Source organism: Bos grunniens, chromosome 21 (assembly GCF_055505025.1).
Source record: "Bos grunniens cultivar Pamir isolate PY7600 chromosome 21, Bosgru_T2T1.0, whole genome shotgun sequence".
Lineage (NCBI taxonomy): Eukaryota > Metazoa > Chordata > Mammalia > Artiodactyla > Bovidae > Bos > Bos grunniens.
The window spans coordinates 31224762-31238035 of record NC_141185.1 but is presented as its reverse complement, the minus strand read 5'-3'; positions in this window follow the sequence as shown (position 1 = coordinate 31238035).

Sequence of the window (13274 nt, the reverse complement as noted above, 5' to 3'; positions counted from 1 at the left end):
TTTTTCAGATTCTGTTCCCATATAGGTCCTTACAGAGTACTCTGTAATGGGAATAGAACACGGGAACAGAATCTAAAAAATCTGAAAAAAAGTGGATACATGGATCTGTATAATTGATTCATTTTGCTGTACAGAAGACACTAATACAACATTGTAAATCAACTCTGCTCCAATATAAATTACAAAAGAACTTGCCACAACCACCCCAATGTTCAGCAGCCACTACCCTGCTCACTCAGCAGCTATGAGCATAGAAGCAAGGCCCTCTACCAGCACAAAGGTTATGACTCCCTGAAGGCTCAGATTATGGTTGGCATTTTTTAGCAATAAAGTAGTGAAGTAGTAAAGAACCTGCCTGCCAAAGCAGGAGACAAGAGATGCAGGTTCAATCCCTGGTTTGGGAAGATCCCATGGAGAAGGCAATGTCAATCCACTCCAGTATTCTTGCCTCGAGAATCCCGTGGACAGAGGAGCCTTGTGGGCTATAGTCCATAGGGTCACAAAGAGTTGGACATGACTAAGGTGACTTAGCACATACCTCCATTCCATTTTTAGACATACTGCCATTTGACACTCAATAGGCTACAGTATCGTGTGCATATAAGTCTCATAGGCACCAGGAAACCAAAAAAATTCATGTGATTCGCTTTTATTTTGATATTTGCTTTATTGCATTGATCTAGAGTTGAATTAACAGTATCTCTGGAGTATGCTTGTATAGAGATTAATTGATATAACTTACATAAACTTCCAAGCGAGTATCTGTGCTTGTTAACTACTATGCTAATTCTGCTAATGACAAAAATTGTAACAGAGTTTATCAGAGAAAACTTGTTATATATGCTTTTAAAAATTTCTTTCTAAACTCAGAGCTGGAAAAAGTCGACAGAAAATTGAATAAAAAAGTATTAGACCCATATCTGCAAATCCAATAAAATAGCTGCCACATAGTTTTATGGTTTGCTCATGTTGTGTGCTCTTCCCATGGCCCATTTTACCTGAATGTTAAGCGAATGCCATTTGAGACCTGATGGAGCTTTTGTATTTAGCTTACTAAAGTAGGAACCTAGCCCAGCTGGCATTCTGGGACTCCTTCCATCTTTGGTTTGACTTGATGATTCAGGGAAGTACTTGCTGTTCTTGCATCAGAAGTAGCAGTGTTAATTCCTTTTTGCCAAATACTTTCGCAGGAGCTCAGGCTGAGTTCCCTGGATGATTGCTTATTGCACAGTCACTGAAGCAGCTGGTGGAAAAGTCCATGTTGATCCCTTTGAGGCCTATGCCTTTGGAAAACATTCTGAGATGTTCTGCACTTCAGAGGAGCAAGTAACACGGTCCAAAACTACCGAAGAATCTCCATTTAAACTTCATTGGCTTGTAGAAACTCCATGGGTAATCTTTAGCATCCTAAACTTCGGTTGATCATATAATTTTTCATCCAAGGAACATTTGTTTGAGAATGAAAAGGGAGCATGGTTCATAATTAAGTTGAGACAATAGATGTAAATTGTGACTGAGTAAAATGGGTTGTATAGTCCGTCTACTAGAGTCTATAGTCTCTGATCCTGTTATTCTTTTTTCAGTTCAGTTCCAAATCTGAATAGCCTTTTTCCTTTGCCTGCTGTGTACTGAGGAAGAATGTCCCAGGACATTCTGTAACTAATTTTTTTTTTCCTCCTATAGTATTACTTTTCCTACTGCAAAAAAAAAAAAAAAAAATAGTGTTAATATTTCTCCTTGGTTTGGTAAGATCAAACTTACCTCATTTCAATGACAATGATGTGGACATCTTCCAAAGCCATTCTAGTAATCAAAGCCATTCTAGTAAGCCTTTATTTATCCCACAAGTATTTACTTAGGGCCTGTTTTGAAGAAGGAGCTGCTGTACCTGCTGAGAAACAAGAACACACATGACTGTTAATATGCCTGCCTAATGGAGCTTATGTTCTACTGGACAGACAATACACAATATATACAGAGATACATATTTTACAGAGTGAAAGTTACAAAGAAAAATACAGAACATGGATGGTACCTAGGTAAAAGGAGACCACTTTAGATAGACTGAACTCTGAAGGCCTCTAAGACCTGAAAAATAAGGCACTATATGAAAGTGAAAGTTGCTCAGTCATATCCAACTTTGCAACCCCATGGACTATACAGTTCATGAAATTCCCCAGACCAGAATACTGGAGTGGGTAGCCTTTCCCTTCTCCAGGGAATCTTCCAACCCAGGGATCGAACCTATGTCTCCTGCGTAGCAGGTGGATTCTTGACCAACTGAGCTGTGAGGGAAGACTGTAAGAAGCTACATATATGAATGCAACTACCTAGAGGGAAGAGTCGGAGAAGGCAATGGCACCCCACTCCAGTACTCTTGCCTGGAAAATCCCATGGATGGAGGAGCCTGGTAGGCTGCAGTCCATGGGGTCGCTAAGAGTCGGACACAACTGTGCGACTTCACTTTCACTTTTCACTTTAATGCATTGGAGATGGACATGGCAACCCACTCCGGTGTTCTTGCCTGGAGAATCCCAGGGACGGGGGAGTCTGGTGGGCTGCCGTCTATGGGGTCGCACAGAGTCGGACAGGACTGAAGCGACTTAGCAGTAGCAGCAGCAGAGGGAAGAGTATTATAGGAAGGACAAACAGTCATTATAAACATTCAAGAAGGAATGATCTTAATGTGTTCTACAGAAAGTTTACAAAGTGTAAGTATATCAAATATAAGAAAATAAGAGGGCATCCCTGGTGGTCCAGTGTTTAAGAATCTGCCTTGCAATACAAGGAACATGGTTTTGATCACTGGTTCAGGAAGATTTCACATGCCACCGAGTCACAGCTACTGAGCCCATGCTCTGAAACTATTGAAGCCCATGCGTTTAAAGCCTGTTCTTCACAAAAGAAGTCACTGCAACGAGAAGCCCACACACCACAGAGAGTAGTTGCTGCACACAATAACTAGAGAGTAGCCACTGCTCACCACAACTAGAGAAAGCCCACATGCAGCAATGAAGACTCAGCACAATCAGATTAATTAATTAAAAAAAAGAAAAAGGAAAGTATGCAAAGTACAAGGAGTGTGTCAATGTGGAGAGAATGAGTGGAAGAGTGCTGAGGGGTTGGATCACTTATGGCTACATAGGCAGGCCACGATACAGAATCTGAAGTTTTAATTCTAATTGCAGTGGAACGTTTGTGAGCAGTTTTAAAGCTGTGAGCAGAATAATCTGATACATATTCTTTAGAAAATCACTCTGGTTATCAGAGGAGACTATAAGGTGAGGGATAAGAGTTCAAGGAGATCTGGTAAATGACTATTGTAATAATTCCATCCAGTACCAGAAGTTTGAATTAGGGTGGTATTAGTGAAGATGGTAATAAATAATGGCTAAATGTAAGGAGTATTTTGGATGTAATGCTTTTAGGAATTGCTACAAGTGGTGAGGAAGGGGAGAAAAGATGATTCCTATATTTGTAGTTTGGGTGAATGGGGTCCCAGGTAACTAAGATGGAGAATGTGTGTGTGTGTGAGCCCACATGGGTGCACGTGAGAGGGAAGTTCAGGCTCACGACGCTTCCATTTCTCAGTTGAGTTTCACACTATGAATCATTAAGCCAAAAGAAAGAAGGAACCTGGAACATTGATGGCATTTTGGAGTTTGATTCACAGCTCTCAGGACTGAAACTGTTCCTAGCTGATGCATGTGCTTTCAAGATCATCTGCCAACTGATGACCCACTCCAGCTTTTCTCATAAACTAATTCATTTCCCTTCTTCTGCATGGAATCTTTAGCACAAACAAAAGTTTTTTGGTTCTCTAAAAATTTTAGATATGGCTCTGTTCCTGAGCCTTGGCCCATGCCATTGTTGTCAGTCTCTGTCTCTATATCTCCATCCCTAGTTGGAGAGATCATGAGCGCAGGCATGCCTTTGAGTCTTTCACACATCAGTGAAGTTCAGAGGATAGTGCCTTCCTTGCACATAGACAGCATTCAGTGCTTGTTGAATGACATTTACTTCTCTTCTGGTGAGCTTATAATTCTCTCCCCTTTTCCGTTCAACAATTCTTAATTACTTTAAAACCAAGCTTAAAACCAATTGTTTCCATGATGAATCCCACTTGATAATGACCATGCCTTCACTTGGCATTTCCATGGTACTTATGCAACACTGGTTAATAAAAGTGTTCAAGTCTTCTTGACGAATGCCCTAATTTTCCAGGATATACTAAAATGCTCTGTGGAGAGGAATCCCATATCCTACACTCTTCTTTTTTTTTTTTTTTTTACTATTTCCATATAAAACCTGATATAGTGTTCTGTTTCATCATTAAAGCTTAGTAAATATTGTTGATGGGCTTTTCAGGTGGCACTAGTGGTAAAGAATCTACCTGCCAATGCAGGAGATGCAAAGGATGTGGGTTTGATCCCTGGGTCAGGAAGATCCCCTGGAGTAGGAAATGGCACCCCACTCCAGTATTCTTGCTTGGAAAATTCCACGGACAGAGAAGCTTGGTAGGCTACAGTCCATGCGGCTGCAGAGAGTTGGACATGACTGAGCATACACACACGCAAATATTGTTGACTAAACCTTGGAAATTTGCTTGGGCCAGTCTCCTCCCTGATGCTATAATTTACCCCCAAAGGAATAGCTTCCTGTAAGAAGAATCAATTAGTCAAATAACCATATTTTAAATTTCCAAACAAATAGCTCAATAAAAATGATAATCTATGATTTGGGAATAAAGAAGTAGTTTCAGTCTAACTGCCATATCTATGGTATTGTTATTGGTTATAATGAGATAAATGTATCTGTATACCCTATGTAAATATTTATTATTTCTTGTTATTTTAGTTATACAATTCCCTAGGATATATCACCTATACTGATGACACATATTAATTGGGATGTTTATTCTTTTCATAGAGCCTAAAGTAATTAAGTAGAGTCATGTGTTTGATATTCAAGAATAAAAGAATTAAAAAAAATTAAAAATAGTGGATGAGAAAAGCTGAGAAAACACAAATCATTTACTTTGTTCTATATGGGCACAAATACAGTATGATCTGCAACACTCTTTTCACACTGATTAACTGATCACTGGCTTATCTTAACTCTCTGAAGTTAAGCTACAGATTGCAGTAAGTTATAGTATGTATCTGATTACCGGTTTGGACATTTTTGAATGAGAAGGTATAGTATAATGCAGAATAAAGGAAATGAAGGGAACAAAGCATGATTTCCACTTAACAAAAATCTAAAGTTTAAATAGATGAGAACCCAAGGTTTAAATTCATTTCCCAGAACAGTGCTTTATTACCAAAATAAACTTGAGACCACCACTTAACTGCAAAGAAAAGTCAACAAAGACATTAGATAGTCATTAATCATCCTAAATAAACAGTACTTTCTCACTGTCTGATTGACACTGTTGGCACAAATTCTGTCCTTAAAAATATGCTTCAGATTTCTATCATAGACCTATACTACTTAATTCAATACCTGAACACTTGAGAGTTTAATATGAGAACAGAAATTGGTAGAAATTTTTTTCAAAGTTTGTCTCAACAAATTATGCCTGTTTTAGTCTCTTTCTTATATATATTCATGGAAAATTTAAGGCCATGATTTTTACTTACTCAAACAGCCACACAATTGAAACTTTATATTTTTTACATTCAATTTCTAATGAATGATATGGGTTTACTTGCACTCTGTCAAAAATCTATAGCAATCATGCCTTTTATAGAATTTTTCTTGTATTTACTTTCTTGCTTACTAATGTTTCATAGGATTCTATACTTTACATACTTAACCCAAAAACGAAAAAGAAAATTCTTGGAATTTCACCTTTTTCTCTCCTAAGATACCTAATCTTTTTAATTAACAGGAGTAATGCAACATCCAAATACAGCATACTAGACATTGTTTGCTATTTTATTTATTAGTGAAGTGAAGTGAAGTCACTCAGTCGTGTCCGGCTCTTTGCAACCCCGTGGACTGTAGCCTAACAGGATCCTCCATCCATGCGATTTTCCAGGCAAGAATACTGGAGTGGGTTGCCATTTCCTTCTCCAGGGATTTTATTTATTACTCTTATTCATTTCTTTTTCCATTAGAAGGCACAATACACATTGTCTGTGCAATGATTTATAATTGTAACATATTGACCTGAAGAACTGGTCATTGTTGCCACAAGTGCCAAGAATTTGTATACTCGATTAAGATATCATATGTTGGCGATTTATGTCTTGAAAGCCTCAGTTAGTTTAATTTCATGAGTGTTTACTGAACACTAAACACACGTTTGTGTGCTATGCTGTGCTTAGTTGCTCAGTCGTGTCCGACTCTTTGTGACCCCCATGAACTGTAGCTCACCAGGGTCCTCTGTCCATGGGGATTCTCCAGGCAAGAATACTGGAATGGGTTGCCATACCCTCCTCAAATACATGTTTGATGTTGGTTAAAAGTTAAATGAGACATTTATCTTGTCCTCAGGGTCCTACAATTTAGCCAATAACACATAGATCTCTACATACGTGCTTACCAGCCTTAAAAATCATAAGCTTTTGACATAAAATTTTAAGATGTGATCTAAAGTCTATGAAATTCTAATATTGGCTTAGCCACCAATTTTTGTCCATGGAGTAATCTTCAGTCTTTTCTATGTGATAAAAATAATAATTGTTCTCAACAACCTTAAAAAGCTCATTAAGATGTATGTGTACTTTTTAAAATTTATTTTTTCTTGAAGTAACATTAGTTTATAAGTTTCATTTGTACAACATTCTATTTCAACTTCTGTACATGCTACATGTACTCACCGTCCAAAATTTAATTTTCATCTATCCCCTTTACCCATTTTGTTCTCCCTACCCTTTACCCTCTGGTAACTACTCTGGTCTAATGTATGAGTTCTTTTGGTTCTCAATTTATTGAATATTTAAGGATAAAGTTCAGTATCAAATAACAGGCACTGAGCTCACTGAAAAAAAGATGCTATTGATACACAAATTATTCGTATCATTATATATGCAAGTCATCATTATAAGCTTATGTTACTGTTTTAATATATATAAGTTAAGTAATATATGCAAAGCACTACTGTCCTCAATAGAAGGGTAAAATACTGTCTAACATTTAGCAGAAATTATTTTTATTGAATTAAGGTAGTAGGGAAAGCCTCTCTAAAATTTTGACAAATGCTTTAAGCTTCTAAAAAACAGTAGAAACAGAAATAATTGGACTGTCACAATTTACGTAAATGAGATATGATGGAAAGGCACGGGGGAAAAAAAACAGAAAGTGCAACTTTGTCAACCGAATATCTTTGATTTTTCTTTTTAACACATAACGTGGACTTTTATTATATGAACAAAATTGAGTGCAAATTTTGGAGCTATCCAGTAAAAATAAGTGGCTGCCATTGCAACATATGCATCGCATGGCACGTGTGTTGCTTCCCTCAGTTAATAGTGCTGTGAGGAGCTTACAGTACTTACAGTGTTTTAAGAGGACGCATTTGAGAGAGATGATCATTTTAACAATTATTTGTTACTGTTATGTCATGTGTCTTTCTCCTTTATTTCAAATCCCATAGTTGAATCTGTTGATGGGAAACAAGAAGCAAGAGGCTCTGTTTGTGGAAATGGAAAGGAGTGTATATGAGGGGCAGAGTGTGTTTTGCTTGGCAGTTCTTGTGCTACCATTTTGTTTTTGTTTTTAGTGCTGGAGGGCAGCAAATTGGCAGGTGTAAATAAGGCTACAGCTAGCTTCATACTGTATTTACAATCAGTTATTATGGGTTAAAATGTCTGTGATGCATAGGGAATTAGCACCCAACTTCTGTTAAGAATGGAAGCCTAATGTGTAATTTCAAACACTCCCTGAACATACTTCTGTCTAGTCTTGCATTAATTTCTACCAACTTTATTAAAGTGTACACAAATGAATTATTAGGAATTGTTCTGTTTGTGTCTTATTATGTACTTGCATTAGAGTTTGAAATTTTGAATATAAATTTTTGCATGTAAATTTTTAATGTCACATGTAATTTGCCATAATAACAAAAACTGATAGGTAGGGAATAAATATTTCTCTACAAATGACTTGAGAAAGAGAAAGAAACTGACTTAGAGATTCAGAGAGATTCCTCTCTGAAATTTAAATTTAGAAGATTACTTTTTTATGGTATCCATAGTGCATTGTTATAGCTGTTAATTTTTGAAAATGACAAATAGCTATTTGCCTATCTACTTTGATGTAAAACAGAATCATTTTATGATATAGTTTGCACTTTACCAGGATTTGCATGTACCACATGTTAAATCATGCCCCAGAAACATAGCACCCACTAGCAGATAGAGTCTAAAGTCACATGATTATATGGAACACAAAGGTTATAATGTTTGTGCAGATATTGCTTTTTAATAAGGAATTTCTATTTTCAGGAAAGAAAAGTAAGAATAGTTTTATTAAAAAAATGTAGAGTGGGCCACATTTCTACAACGTACTGATCTGTATCAACTTTTTTGAAAGCTCCTGGCAACATGAACTTCCCATGTCTCTATATTAGCTCTGTGCATGCAGACAAAGAGCCAAGATCATCTTGACTTTGAGGAGGAACAGTGGAAAAAGATGATAGGAGAGTATGAAACAAATAATAAATAAATAAGTGACTGTTGAATAAAACAATTAGTTTTGCCCCAGGCTTCTGCAATAGCTTATGAATTCTTACCAGCATTAGTTTACAGCTGTAACTTCAGGATATAATAAGAGATTGAATCTTATACAGGCAATGAAACAGATGATCAAATTCACAAGGGATTGTGTCAGGCTTTTTCCAGTACTAAAGAAACATATTAATCCTTGTCACTGTTTTCAGAAACGCTGTGACAGAAATAAACCTGTACTGTAACTTGGCCCTTTTAATGAGCTTCTGGAGTGTGGGCTTTCCACTCAACACCTGAAAAACACAACAAAACACCTTTTATATTAAAGATGTGAGGTTTGCTGCTGGCTAAATTTGTACACAGAAGTCTATAAACCAGTGCTCAGCCAGCTGGGAAGCAAGAAAGCAAATTCAGATTCTGCCATGAACTTCACAGACCAATTATCTACTTGGAATCATGGGAGTTTAACAAACAAATACCAGCCCCTGCTGAGCCTTTTCAGGCCAGCAGCTTATGGGTGATTCAGTTGCATCCGAGGCTTTTAGACTGATCAATTCTTAATCACAAAGCGCAAAAATTATTCTCAGACTCATGTCAGTTTCTTTGGACACGTTTGTTAACAATCTGCTTCAAATCATTTTTTCTAAAAGAAACTGCAGACACTGTTTTTATTGACTCCCCACTTGTAAAATGTTTATAGCTTGTTAATTTATATTTACCCCTTTACTTTTGCCTGCAAATCAACATCACTTAGCACAGTTTGGTTACACTTTGTCCAAAGGAAATTACAGAAGCCTGCTATGGGGCTAAAATGAAGGAAAGCTGCGGAAAATCAATACACTGCTGATTAAACAGATCGTAGCAAATTCACGGCTGTATGCTACAGCATGGGGACGGCTGTGTGATGCCTATCTAGCAGTTAATGTGCTTTCAGTCAGGTGAAGAAAATTTCTAAATAAGGCAAAATCACCCAGAAAAACAAGAGCTACCTTACAGAAGAATGTATGCGCTTACTTGAAACCTGCATTTTGTGTAAGGTAGTAGTTCACTTGGGGGAAATAAACAGGGTGCCTGAATTTTACGAAATAAAGCAGTTCAGTTTAGTGTCTTTATTAGGACATTTACCCTTTGTATTATGAAAGGAACTGATGCCATTGCAAGATACCACCTCTTTGCTACCACCGGTCAAATTTGTGTCTTTCATTTTATGGATTTCTTTTTAGATTTATCAACATTTTCTTGTGTAATTTCATTCAGCAAAAATCAAAAGGACTGAAAGGGAGATTATTTGTAGAGGAGGTCCAAAAATATTAATGATATCCAATGAAATGTTTGAAGTAATTCAGAAAGGATCACATAATTTCCAACTTTAGAGCAGAAGAATCTACATGAAGTAATCTAGATATAAAAAAATGCAGTTTTAACAGATTTTTAAGTAGTGGGAATGGAGAATATGAATACAGCACAGTTATAAAGAACAGCACATGTTTGTAAATCAATGACAAAAGCAGCATTTGAGTTACAGGGAACATCTGAGACATCCTGACTAAAGCAAAGGTACTCTGAGTTAAGGCAAAAACTTTCATTTCCATGCTATCGAGTTTGTGGAATTCTGCAAACCAAATACTTAGAGGACCGAAAATACACATTTTAAAGACTTGTGTAGAGGTGGTAGCTCCTTTAATCCAACTGGAAGAACAGCACTGTTCTGTACTGCATGTGAATTACGGGAATGGGAAGTAAAGTTGGAGTACTATCTTTCTGGAAAAGCGTAATTAGAAGACATTTTGTTTCAACCTTTTGTTAAGCTTTTTATTTGACATACACATTTATCTATTTAGATTACTGTGATGGTATACCAAGAATCTTTGTGTGTGTGTGTGTGTTTAACTTGATACACCAGAGTACAGGTTGAGGCTCTATTCACCATTGTTCATTCTGGACAACTATAGTTTTGATATGTTATAGTGTTCTGGCAGATACATTTCAATAGTAAATCCTTATACTAAAAAATATACTTGAGAAAATTATGTTCTATACACAAAAGCCAACTTGAGTTTCAATCTCTGTTGTTTTAATTCTCTCTTTTTCAAAATATCAAAGTCTTTCAAATGGTAACATGGTTAAGTTCTTTGCCAAATTCCATGTGTTAAAATGAAGGTGTTTTTGAGTCATCAAAGCTTATAAAAAGACCTTTAACAAGTAAACAGCTTTCCTCTCTTTTAAAAAACTGGAAGATGTGGTATAAGAAAACACATTCATGGCCACCATATGTGAACCAAGTTTCATCCCAAGATTTGAGATTTTTGAGAATTCCTAGAAAATGACAGATTTAAATTTATACTGAATTTTACTGAAGAGGCTCACTCATTAACACTATTTCCATACTCATCTACTTATATGTACATGTAAAGCGCAATGTGTTATTCTTTGATTATTTTGTCTAAAAAAATCTTTGATAATCTTCTTTAGGAATAAAAAGGTCTTCAATAGTTCAGGAATAAGAAAAGTAATCATTACTTCAGCATCTCTATTTTAGTGTAAATATTAACTATCCTTTCTTGTATTGTGGTTAAATTATCAACTTCTTGCCATGTAAAGTTCAAGAAAATGAAACTCTACTTAATTAAATATGATTTTGTGACATTTGGTGAGCAAAGCAGTGGCTATTAATGGAAAGAACAAGTATTGTAGAAAACATAGACAAATATCTGTATTAGAAACACTTATTAGTTTGCCAGGTTAATTTGCTCCCGAGCACGAATCTTAAGATATTTCTTTTCTCTGTGGCGTTGAAAGAAAACTAAACTGAAGTGACAGATTAGAAAAGAAGGAGATAATGGAAGAAGGAAAGACTGAATAACACAAACTTCTGAGCAAAAATTATTTTGTAAGTCTCACAACTTATGTAGACATTTTTATATTTCCATAGTTCTGATAAGTTAACAATGGCTGTTTGTAAACATGCTTTACTTTATTGAACATCCATATACCATATAAATCTGAGAGTTGGCAAGGATTTGAATACCCTTCAGTAGAAACACAATTTTTCTTATTAATACATGGTAATTTATCACCATTAAGTATATGATTCCTCTGGAAAAAAATGGATGCACATTGCTCTCTAGACTATAATTTTAATGTTCATGATATTAATCTTTAATTAAATTATAGTTATTTTAGAAATGCATATCCTTAATTAAATTATACCATGCATGTAAAGAAGAAATGACTATGGTATGATTAAAACATGCTTAAAATGTACTACTGAATTTTGAATGCTGTCTGTCATCTCCAAAGTATGACTAGGTTTCATAAATGACTAGAAAGTCAATGGAAAAATTGCCAAGTAAAACTGTTTGGCTCTTTAAAGAACTGTGCATTAAAATTTTGGACAGTTTCTCTATTAAATCTAAATATACTTCTTAGTATATACAGTATTACATTTCTAAATTAATTGCCATACTCCCATTTGTTAAAGAATTTCACTCCATGTGAAAAGCAAAGTCTCACTAGATGTGAATTTTACACTGTGCTAGATCAATCCCAATACCAGTAAATGGATATTATTAAACAGCATGGGGTAGTGCAAACTGGGAAAGAAAACTTGTAGTGTGCTGCCTTTGAGCAGACCTGGCTTGCATGCTGTGACAGGGCAATTGTCGACATGCTTTTTCATGCCAATCTGCAGCTTTTTCAACTCTAGATGCTATGGCAACCAGGGTTTAACAGACTAAGCAGCTAACAAGCTTCCCTGATGGAATTGTCTGGTTGTGTGATTGCCTTGTCTTAGGGAAAATATAAAATAGAATGAAGACGCTTGTGGACATTTGTCAAACTGATTATAATTTGGACAGTTGAATCATAATTGTCTGTTGTGTTCCGTACAGTAGTGACATATGCTATTTTCCACGTTCCTTGCAGGGCGCACTATTGCATTCCCGCATAGGCTGTTTCCCTTGGGAACAATGGGTCCTGGTTGCTGTGGTTTGGTGCAACATGGCAGTCCAGATCTCGCACGAGATCATCTGGGCAAGGAGAGGACAGTGAACTGTTCTAATTTCCCCCTCTTTGAAAAGGCTTGCATTTGATTTGAATTAATATTTGTATAAATGCAATGAACATAAGGTGATATGAAAAGATACTTCTCTTTTATAAAATGTTCGTGTTCATAAGGAAAGTTGTAGATCAAAATATGCAGGTGAATTAATTTGTGATTTATGATTGGGCATAATTTTAGTTCTTTGGGAATAGTGATTTTTTAAATTTGCAACCACTTAAACATGTATTTGTGTCACCAGTCATATGCATAATTTAAAACCTTGAGAAAATAATCAAGCTTCTCTAATGGGATGGTCTTGTTTTAATATTGTCTTGTCCTATTGAAAGTGAATAGAAGATACTCAATCTTTATTGTTTTAAAAGATTAAAAGCATACTAATAAGATTTCTGTCTCTTCAGACAGTCAAAGATATCATATTTTCCAGATCATTTGATACCACATCTTTACTTCTTCTTGAAGGGGATACCTCTTTTTAAAAATTAAAATGGTTAGAAAGAACATTTCAAATAAAATATGAATTATCATAAAATAAAATC